We start from the raw sequence: 11,124 nt of genomic DNA, 5'->3' as shown, positions 1-11,124 counted from the left end.
CTATCTATCTATCTATCTATCTATCTATCTATCTATCTATCTATCTATCTATCTATCTATCTATCTATCTATCTATCTATCTATCTATCTATCCATAATAACTATTTTGTCTAAATGTCAAGATCCAAATTCATAGATCTGGCCAATGAACATTTTTCGATTGTTGCCTTTTAACATACTAACACTTTAAAGAAAAAATTCTCTAAATCGTAAACTTCTCTTTTTTAACTCACACACACATACACAAATTCTAATGTCACATTTTTCCTATGTACATATATTCAAAACATTGACCAAGAAAACACATTTTACATTTTCCACACACCATGTCATCAGTTAAGTGACATTTGTTTATAACATGTGTATATAATTTTATTCTTGACCAGAGAACATATTTTTTTCGTTTGGTTTTCTTCATCCTGTCCACAGTCATGTCTTTCATTTCGCAGCGGTTTAGAAAAAAAATGTCACTGTAGAAAATTGTAAACATAATAAGCTTGTTAGAAGATGAAATACTATTGTGACTTGTGGTTTTATATAGCTGGAGAATTTACAAGAATGATATAAATTAAATAAGATACTTAGTCGGTAAGAATGGACTATATAACTATCTACAGTTTGTTTTATAGAATAAAAAGTGGATTAGTTCACAGACTAGTCCATTATCTAATCAATAATAAAGTCCCGAGACTAGGTCATAGAGTAGTCAATAGACCAGTTCCTTTTCCATAGATTAGTCGAAAACTAATCTAGTCTATATACTAATCTATAGATCAGTCAATAGGCTACTCTATAGATCGGTTAACAGTTTAGTCCAGGGACTAGTTTATAGACCAGTCCATTGTTTAGTCCATACACTAGTAAATAGTCCAATCGATGGAATAGTCAATAGAATAGTTCGTAGGATAGTCAATAGTCTAATCCATGGGTTAATCAATAATCCCAGTAGTCTATAGACTTGTCAATAGAATGGCCCATAGACTAGTCTTTAGACTTGTCAATAGTCTGGTAAATAGACTAGTCTGTAGACTTGTCAATAGTATGGTCCATTGATTAGTCTATAGACCAATCCATTGTCTAGTCAATAGGCTGATTCTTAGGTTGGTTCATAGACTGACCAATAGTCAATATTGTATGATCCATAGACTAGTCTATAGACTTGTCAACAGTATAGTCCATAGACTTGTCTATATACTTGTCAATAGTCTGGCCCATAGACTATTTTATAGACTTGTCTACAGTCTGGTGCCTTAACTAGTCTATAGACTATTCAATAGTCTGGTCCATAGACTAGTCTATAGACCAATCCATTGTCTAATTAATAGGCTGGTTCTTAGGTTGATTCATAGACTGGTCAGTAGTCTTACTTATTGACCATACCTTGTCAAAAGTATAGTCCATAGACTAGTCTTTAGACTTGTCAGTAGTCTGGTCCATTGGCTAGTCTTTGACCAATCCATTGTCTAGTCTTTAGGCTAATTCTTGGGTTGGTTCATAGACTTGTCAATAGGCTAGTCCTTAGGCTGGTTAATAGACATTGGTCTGATCCATAGACTAGTTTATCATTTAGTCCATAGAATTGTCATCAGAGTATTCACTATTAGTCTGGTCAGAAAACTATTAAATCGACAAGGTCATAGAATTGTATATAGACCATTTATAGTAATTTAGTACTTTTAAGCCTAAAAAGTACTTCCTCTTTTTCACGAAAAGTTGGTACTTTTTATTATAAATTCAAAATTTTCGTAACTGATGTAGCGTATATCAAAATATAAATTTTATAACTGGGAGGCCGGTATTAAAAAACAGCCATAACTTGACAGTAACATCAGCATGACATGCTTGATGTTTTGGGCCAGAAGGTAAACAATTTATAAGCCTTGTTAAGACAAATGAGTTTTAAAAGATATTTTATGAAAAAAATATGTTTAAAACAGGCTCCAACATGATATTTATGGTTTCGTTTTTTTTTTGTTCCTTCACTAGACACACTAACACATCTTTTTTATAGTATTAAACTTTTAAATAAATTCAGCTTTTTGTATGATTTAAGATCGATAATGTTTTGCGGAGAGAAACAAAAAAATGAACTCTATACAGTTTCATGCGTAGATCATGTCATGTGATTAAAATTGGACAATGTGATGTTTTCCTTTGAATGTTTTGTAACTTCTAGATACATAGTGTGGAGGTTGATGTTGTTTCTATGTTTGTTTGTTGTGGCTTGTAAAACGACAACGTCCATGACTTTGGCCGATCGAAAAACAAAAAATAGACATACGACTTACATGTTCCTTGTTTGCTATTTATGCAATAAACTTTAATACATAATCTTTGTTCTAGTTTTGGTATTTCTTTGGTGTTTCTTTCTCTTAAATGCTTGAACTTGAATTGATCGTAAAATAATAAAATAGTTAAATAAATTCCCAATAACCGTTGTATGAATACGTTGTTATTCCATGGTTGCGGTTGTTTCTGTTATTGTTGTCCATCATCAACTTGTTTGCACGACTACAACTACTAAATGATGGTATTAAATAACTGCATTAAATTCCTCATAAATTAGAACAAAATAAGTTTTTATTTGATACAAAAGCTGTAGATTTTTTTTTTAGGAGACAGTTACAGAAACTCCGGCACACACATATTATTATTTCAGATATTCACAAAACCAGTAACTACTGTTACATATGAATATATCCCACTTGTGGAGAAGTCGCTTATAGCAGCATCATCTAATCAACTCAGCTCACCAACTAGGCGACTAAATAAGCAACGAACTATCCAGGGACATAGCCAGTGTGCTAGGCAACCAACCAACCGAACGACCAACCAATTTTGCAAAGAAACTGCCAGCCAATCAACCAACCAATGAACTAACTGGTAGACCAACTAGTACATATATATACATGTGTGTATTATATGTATATCGAACTCTGTATTTAGCCAGGCATCTTAGCCTTGAAAGTTGTCAGGCTCAAAGTGTGTAAGAATTGTGGGTAGATAATTAATTTATTGTTAAATGGCGTTTAGTTCTGAAAAGTTGCTCAATAATATTTTACTTATTGCATTTCGATTTTAGATAGTTAGATAGATAGATAGATAGATAGATAGATAGATAGATAGATAGATAGATAGATAGATAGATAGATAGATAGATAGATAGATAGATAGATAGATAGATAGATAGATAGATAGATAGATAGATAGATAGATAGATAGATAGATAGATAGATAGATAGATAGATAGAGGGAGAGAGATAGAGAGATAGTTAGTTAGTTAGTTAGTTAGTTAGTTAGTTAGTTAGTTAGTTAGTTAGTTAATTAATTGGTTAGTTAGTTAGTTAGTTAGTTAGTTAGTTAGGTAGTTAGTTAGTTAGTTAGTTAGTGTTTGTGATTTCGTTACTTAGTTAAACACTTATGTAGCTAATTTTTTTAATCTCTTAACAATTACCCCTCGATACTGTAGCCTTCTAGAAACAAACTAAGAAAAATAAAAACAAAGCTTGCTTCATTGATCTTGACCATTTTAGCCGCGCATGTATGTATGTATGTATTTCAAACAGGACTGACAAGTGCCACAAATAAAGTAAACGGTAACATCTTGAAAAGAGGATCATGGATATTATGCATTCATGATTCCAGAACTGGGTAAAATAAAAAAAGCCGACAAGCGATACAAAAACAACACTAACATTGATACACGTATAATGCACTATTTATCACAAATACATTTCATATATTTGCTGTATCTATAATTATAAACTTTACAATTGCCTCTATAATAATGTTTTGATGAAATGGTACAATGAAATGAGAATCTCAGAATGCTCACTATAATTTCCTAATCAGCCATATATTGAATCCTTTTGTTATTAGTTATTAAATAAGTAACAGGTTTCGCACACACATACATATACCACTCTAGTCATTAACACTCAAGTCATTATTCAATGGGCGCCAGTCCTTATTGGGAATTTAATTGAATTGAAAAAGCTTGTGGTATTTTTTTTTTTTTACTACCACTTGACTTAAGATATTTTTTACGACCTTTAAATTATAAGTCATAAACGCCATACGATCATGTGGATGGTCATATTTTTGTTATGCCAATAATTTGACAGCTGTTAATGTGCGTTTAATAGTTGTGTACTTAAGTGGCAACGTTTTATGGTGGACATTTTTGATGTCATGAGAAATGACTAAAGAGTTTGGTATTCGTGACCTTTTTTCTATAAATTTAATGAAGAAGGTTGGTCTACTATCAAAAGATCTTTTAACAGGATAGATGGTATACATTTTAGCAAGAATTACTAACTGTTTATTTTGTAGTTAAGGAATTACAATGTCAAATTATAAAACTGTAAAAAGCTGAATATATTATATGAATACAAAAAGATTATTATAATCCTTTATAATACCAACTTTAAAAAATATCAAGATTTCTTATCTAAACATTTAAATAAGCATTTTTAATTTTTATCAAATACATTTATCAATCTTTTATTATTTGCCATAATCTATTAATCTAAAATAGCAATACAATTTGTTTACAAAAAAATCCATTAAATTTATTTACAACTAATCTAATAAATACTAAACAAACTTATCTATGAAATCTGTTCCTCTTTTCTTTTTGAGTACCTTGCATTTCAAACTCCTTCCTTTGCTGCTGTCTTTGCTAAATTGCTACTGTATATAATTTTCATACCTTTCAAACTCAAACTTCATGCCAAAACTAACTTATCATAAAAGGAGATATTTTCATTACAATTAATAACAATACAATAAAAATACAGCATTATTTGCTGTAAACAATTTTTATTGAATTATTTCAAACTGAAGTGGTTCAAGTGGTGCTCTAACGATTTATCTTTATGGTATTATTTATATAGGCAGTTAAAGCCAAGCAACCAACAATAACAAAATGAAATGAACAGTATTGAAGGGGAAAAAGCAAGACTAAAAGCAATGTAAAAAAAACGTTAGATGTTTTAGTGATCTTACTTTAACACTTCACTAGCTATGGGCTGTCATAGCAATAATTGTTAAACGTTATAAATGTTTCAAACACTGAGGACTTGAAAGACGCCGATAGTTAACCGAAGTTTGGGCTGAATGTGTTTCTTAAGCTGGAACGCGCGGTCGGTTCCAGTATAGTTTTGGTTCAATTCTAGTTCAGTTTTAGTTCAGTTTTAGTTCAGTTTTAGTTCAGTTTTAGTTCAGTTTTAGTTCAGTTTTAGTTCAGTTCTAGTTCAGTTTTAGTTCAGTTCTAGTTCAGTTAGATCAGTTCTAGTTCAGTTCTAGTTAAGTTCTAGTTCAGTTCTAGTTCAGTTCTAGTTCAGTTCTAGTTCAGTTCTAGTTCAGTTCTAGTTCAGTTCTAGTTCAGTTCTAGTTCAGTTCTAGTTCAGTTCTATTTCGATTTCGCTCTGAAATGATTCATACTATCCCGCGAAAACATGTCATGTAAATAGCACTGGGCTGAAAGCTTCAGCCCTGAGTCCCCAACTAGTTAGTTTCAAATTATGGTTGTTATTTGTACAAAACTGTGAGTTTTCTGAATAATTCGTATACAATTTATGTATTTTATTCAACCTGGATAACCCTCTCCATGAAAATTTCAATTGTTTTTTAGTTGGAACAACTTTATGAAACATGTTTCTTATTCAGGTCACTATAAAAAGATCACCATCTATGACCTTTACGATTTGTTGATTTTCAGCATACATGCATTTCTTGACCATGGCACATAATAAAAGAAAATTTCACACTTTTTTTGTTTGGGTTCTTCATCTGCAATAAGTTTAACACGCAATATATGTGCAAGGAACAAAATTCAACACAAGCAACAACTAGACAGGAGACGGGCTAGTGGGTTTCTGTTTGTTTTTTATTTATTTCATTGTGGATGCAGATTTGTCTTCGTAAATGCAACAGTTGCGTGTAAAGGAGACATTTAGAACCTTAAGGCCGGCACCGGTAAATAACAATGAGTTACAGCATCAAGAAATATCAAACAATTAAACAAATTTTGAATGAAAGTGTTGTAGTGTGGTTGTGGTGAATAGAAGCATTAGTTGTCAAATAGATTAACTCCAATTATAAAATTTATGAGATGTTACATTTTTATTCTTATTCATTATATAGTAGCAAATATTACACTATTTTTTGTTGGAATATTTGATCTTATTTTTTACATTGGAGTTAGATGTTTTGCCAAATTAGTCATACACAAATAAGTGTTGGTATCTACACTAAATTCAATTGAAATCGGTCAGTTGTTATGCAAATGGTCTGCAGTTGCAGTAGGAACGCACTGCAATGGTGAGAGCTCCTCTACAACTTTATATCGCTATATCGCAACACACTCTGTCTCTATTGGGATGTGTTAAACCACTTGAATATAAGTTTTTGTGTTTGTGGGCTAACTAACAAATAAAAGTTTTTTAACCTGCTTATCTTCTTAAAGTTTAGTTTATTTAGAAGTTTATTTTAAAACTTAACTGCGAAAACAATTCGCCACAACAGCATCATAAGCGCAACATCAGCGTGCAACATTAACAATATTACTTCATTTCTTGTATTGCTGCAATAAACTATTGTGTCGGGGTTTGTTTTTGGTGGATGGCATGCTTCATGGGTATTTTATGTTTGTGTTACATTTGTTTTGTTTTTTTTTTCAAGAGTTAGTGCAACAACTGCTTCTTATGACAACTGTATCATGCTTACGGCTATTATGCTTTTATGTTTTTGCAACATTGAACTTCTGTGGCTTTTTTCGAGACGCTGTTACACCGGTAATTTGTTAAACGGCTGGCAATCAAATGCTCAATTATATTTGCAATAAAAATATTCCTGTTTAACATAATTCGAACGCACACAAGTGCTTTATGATGTGAGGAGTGTCATAAAATTATTACACGGATAGACAGACAGACAGATGTCAATGAAAATATTTTGGTTTAGCTTATAAAAACCGAACTAAGGACTGAACTAGAACTAAATAAGAATTGAGCTAGAACTAGAACTGAAGTAGAACTGAACTTGCACTGATCTAGAACTGAACTGGAACTGAACTAGAACTAAACTAGAACTGAACTGGAACTGAACTAGAACTAAACTAGAACTGAACTAGAACTGAACTAGAACTGAACTACAACTGAACTAGAACTGAACTAGAACTGAACTAGAACTGAACTATAACTGAACTAGAACTGAACTAGAACTGAACTAGAACTGAACTAGAACTGAACTAGAACTGAACTAGAACTGAACTAGAACTGAACTAGAACTGAACTAGAACTGAACTAAAACTGAACTAGAACCGAACTATAAATGAACTAAAATTAGTACTGAACTAGTTTTCAACTAAAACTTAAACACGACTTATTTTAGAGTCTAATCCACGTATTTCTTCGTTTATTTCTTTGTGATTTGTATTAACCTCTAAATATCAGACCTATGTATATAGAAACAAATATGACTGTAAGTAGGCAAAGACAAACTCGTCTCCTGACAAGTACATCAAAATGTTTGTGCCAATTGTACACAACACAATTTTCTATCTAACATAAACCGTTTCATGATTTTTTAAAAAATGAAATATATAACATTTAATTGCAATTGCAACAACCTATTTTGTTCATGCCACCACCACCAGCCCCATAGCTACTGGCTTTGGAAAGTTGAAAGTTATTTAGTAAATTTTTGTAACATTTTTTTCTCCATTAATGTTCAAAGGAACTTCAATACATTTTATAGCTTCGGTAGCTATTAGTTCAACAATAAACAATTCAGCCGACAACATTATTACATTCTTTGTTTAATCCCACAATAAAAAAAACGTAACAACAACTACAACCAGCAACAGCAATAAAAGTTGCTGATGCCGCGTGCTTTTCTAACGCTTTTGCTATTCTTAAGAAAATAATTTAAAGAAATACTTCAACATGTTTTGCAGTCAACATTTTCTAAGAATAATTAACACAACTGGAAACCCAATGGGTTTTACAGTTAGGACACAGTGTGTTAAGAAAGAAATTGTGGCAGACAGACTGTCTGTCTGTCTGTTTGCCCGTCTTTGGCTAGACTAGCTAGATAACGTTTAAAGTTGAAAGTTGTAACGACATTTCTATAATTTTTAAATTGTTTTATGTTTTTTTGTTTCTCTTTTAACAGAAGATTATTAAGTATTAATTAAATGCTTTCAGTGTGTTACCAATGCTGTATACACACTGACACAATAAATAGGAAATGAAATACAACTACAATCACTATCAGCGACAGCGTTAGTTACGCACTTAAGTTAAATCCGATTGTTGCTGCCATCACTTCTAGCAGTTGTAACTACTAGTGGTCGCTAAGTTAAGAGTATTATTTGCACAGCATGTGTCATGTTGCGATACCGTTGCTTAATACTATTTACCACAAATCTTAAAACGTTGCTGCATTTTTGAGAATTTTTCATTCCATTTATGTGTTGCATGACATTGCGTTGCATTTAAGTACACAGCAGTGCGTTGCATTGGATTGTATTGCAACATACATTTGTTGACCATTGGTTGGTTGGTCACTTGTTTTAACATCAGCAAATATAATAAAGTTTAGATTTTTATTTGTTTCTATGAACTAACCTGATGTTGTTCTTGCTGTTGGTATTGTTGTCATTGTTTTACCTTTTGAGGACTAAAATAATTCTATGATTGCAACTAGTTTAAAATAATTGTGAAAATACCAAATACCTGTTGCCTTCAGAGAATTGTAAAAGAATAAAACAGTGTTTGGAAATTGTGCCTAGAAAAAATAACTAAAGATTGAAACCTGCAGTGTTTATTGTTTTTTAAGATCATATACTTAAACCGCTGTAGGTCGTACAAAAGGGTGTTGAAAACTGAATAACTGACGATAAATCAGCAGTTATATTAGACCATAGACTACATAGTCTATATATTACTTTATATATATACAAGTCCACAAACGAGTTTGTATTGATCGACTAGTCTATACCTATATTAGATTGTAGAGTAGTAAATTGATCTGAATATAAACTCACCTGTGGTCAAAACGGAGTCTCTTCGACTCTACTTGACTGTTTGAGCGCACTGTGAACTACCACGTTAACCACAGACTCAACTGTAAATCAGACTAGTCAAACTAGGTTTGTAGAACAGAATCAGATTAAGTAACACACAGGACACACAAGAATAGATCTGTACTGAAGACAGATTTAAAACAGACTATATACAAGTCTATATATTCGATTATACACTTTTCTGGGACTTAGACTATAGTCTAAGTCTATATATTATATTATAAAATAATCTATATATTAAAATTTTGGTCAGACTATTTCATGGATCAGACAAATGGATCTTCCATAAATCCATTGACTAGTCTATAGATCAGACTATCGATTAGTCTATAGATCAAACTATCGACTAGTCTATAGATCAGATTTTTGTCCAGTCTATAGATCAGACTAGCGACTAGTCTATAGATCAGATTATCGACTAGTCTATAAATCAGACTATCGGCTAGTCTATAAATCAAACTAACGGCAAGTCTCAGATTAACGACTAGTCTATGGATCAGACTGTCGACTAGTCTATAGTTTAGATTATTGAATAGTCTATAGATCAGACTCTTGACTAGTCTACAGTTCATATTATCGATTAGTCTATAGATCAGATTGTCGACTAGTCTATAGTTTAGATTATTGGCTAGTCTATAGATATCGACTAGTCTATAGATCAGACTATCGACCATTCTGTAGCTCATAGTATAGATAAGACAATACTATGTCCAAATATACTATAAACAGATTAATGGCTATAGGTAGGACCATAGAACAGTCTGTAGGTAACATTATACCAGTCTATTGGTCTGACTATATAGACTATTCTAGTATGTAGTCTATTAGTCTATAGCTGAGACTAGCTTACATATATTGCAGATTTGTCTATAGCTCGAAATAGAGACTAATCTAATCAAACGACAGATCGGCATACAATATGTTTATTAAACTAAGAATTGAAACTGCTGTAGTGCAGAGGGTTAGTTTTTGATATGTATACTTTCTTTTAATTTTTCCAATTTTCTACCTTAAACAAGTCACTTCTCTATTTTTATTTTTCTTAAACTATAACATAATATTTTAACATAATCAACTATAAAAGTGTGTTGTGTTACCTTTCTTATGCGGAATATTCTCCAAAGGATACAAAAAGAACAATAAGAATGGAACACTTTTGAAATTAAACAATCAGTGTATAATCTTTGCAAAAAAAATGTATTATGATGAATTGAGGAAAATACACCACAGGGATTGATGAACAAAATTAGAATTGCAAATATGTTTTCGCAACTATTCATAGAAGGAGCACAAAGTTACAAAGCAGGGTTTCATATGTTTTATATAAAAGAATAGGAAATATTTTTGAAATTGATTTAAAGAATCTGCACAAAGTTTAGATATTTTCTATGCATATAAAGAACCCTAGTAAAATCGGAAAGTTTTAAAATTGAATAAATTTTCTTAACGTTGCGCTAGTAGTTCACTCTTATAGTCGGTGGCATATGGTACCTATTTCAAGCAAAAGTGGGTTAAGGTTATTAACCTAGGAATGCTACCTATATCATGTATGTGTTTTGTTTAATAATGTTCTAAATTTATTGTTTAAACCGCAAATAAGTATGTGTGTTAAATCCCTAGAGGTAAAAAATTAATATCTTTGTATTGAAGTAGGTGGCTTACAAATGGAAGGTGGATATTGTAGTTGCATTTAATAAATAATAAATGAAATAGCTATATATTTTGCATAGCTTTAAAATTAAAGTAATTTCCGCTTTAAAATAGCGATTGGTTAAGAGATTTCCTTCACTCTTGATGTCTAAATCAGGTATAGAAAATTGTATTTTGAAATATACATTAATTTTCCTCTAGAAAATAGACTAGACGTTAACTATAGACGTTAGCTATAGACTAGACTATAGACTAGACTATAGACTAGACTATACACTATCGACTAGACTATAAACTAGACTATAGACTAGACTATAGACTAGACTATAGACTAGACTATAGACTAGACTATAGACTAGACTATAGACTAGACTATAGACTAG

This window comes from Lucilia cuprina, chromosome 6, assembly GCF_022045245.1.
Source record: "Lucilia cuprina isolate Lc7/37 chromosome 6, ASM2204524v1, whole genome shotgun sequence".
Lineage (NCBI taxonomy): Eukaryota > Metazoa > Arthropoda > Insecta > Diptera > Calliphoridae > Lucilia > Lucilia cuprina.
This window is presented reverse-complemented; position numbering follows the sequence as displayed.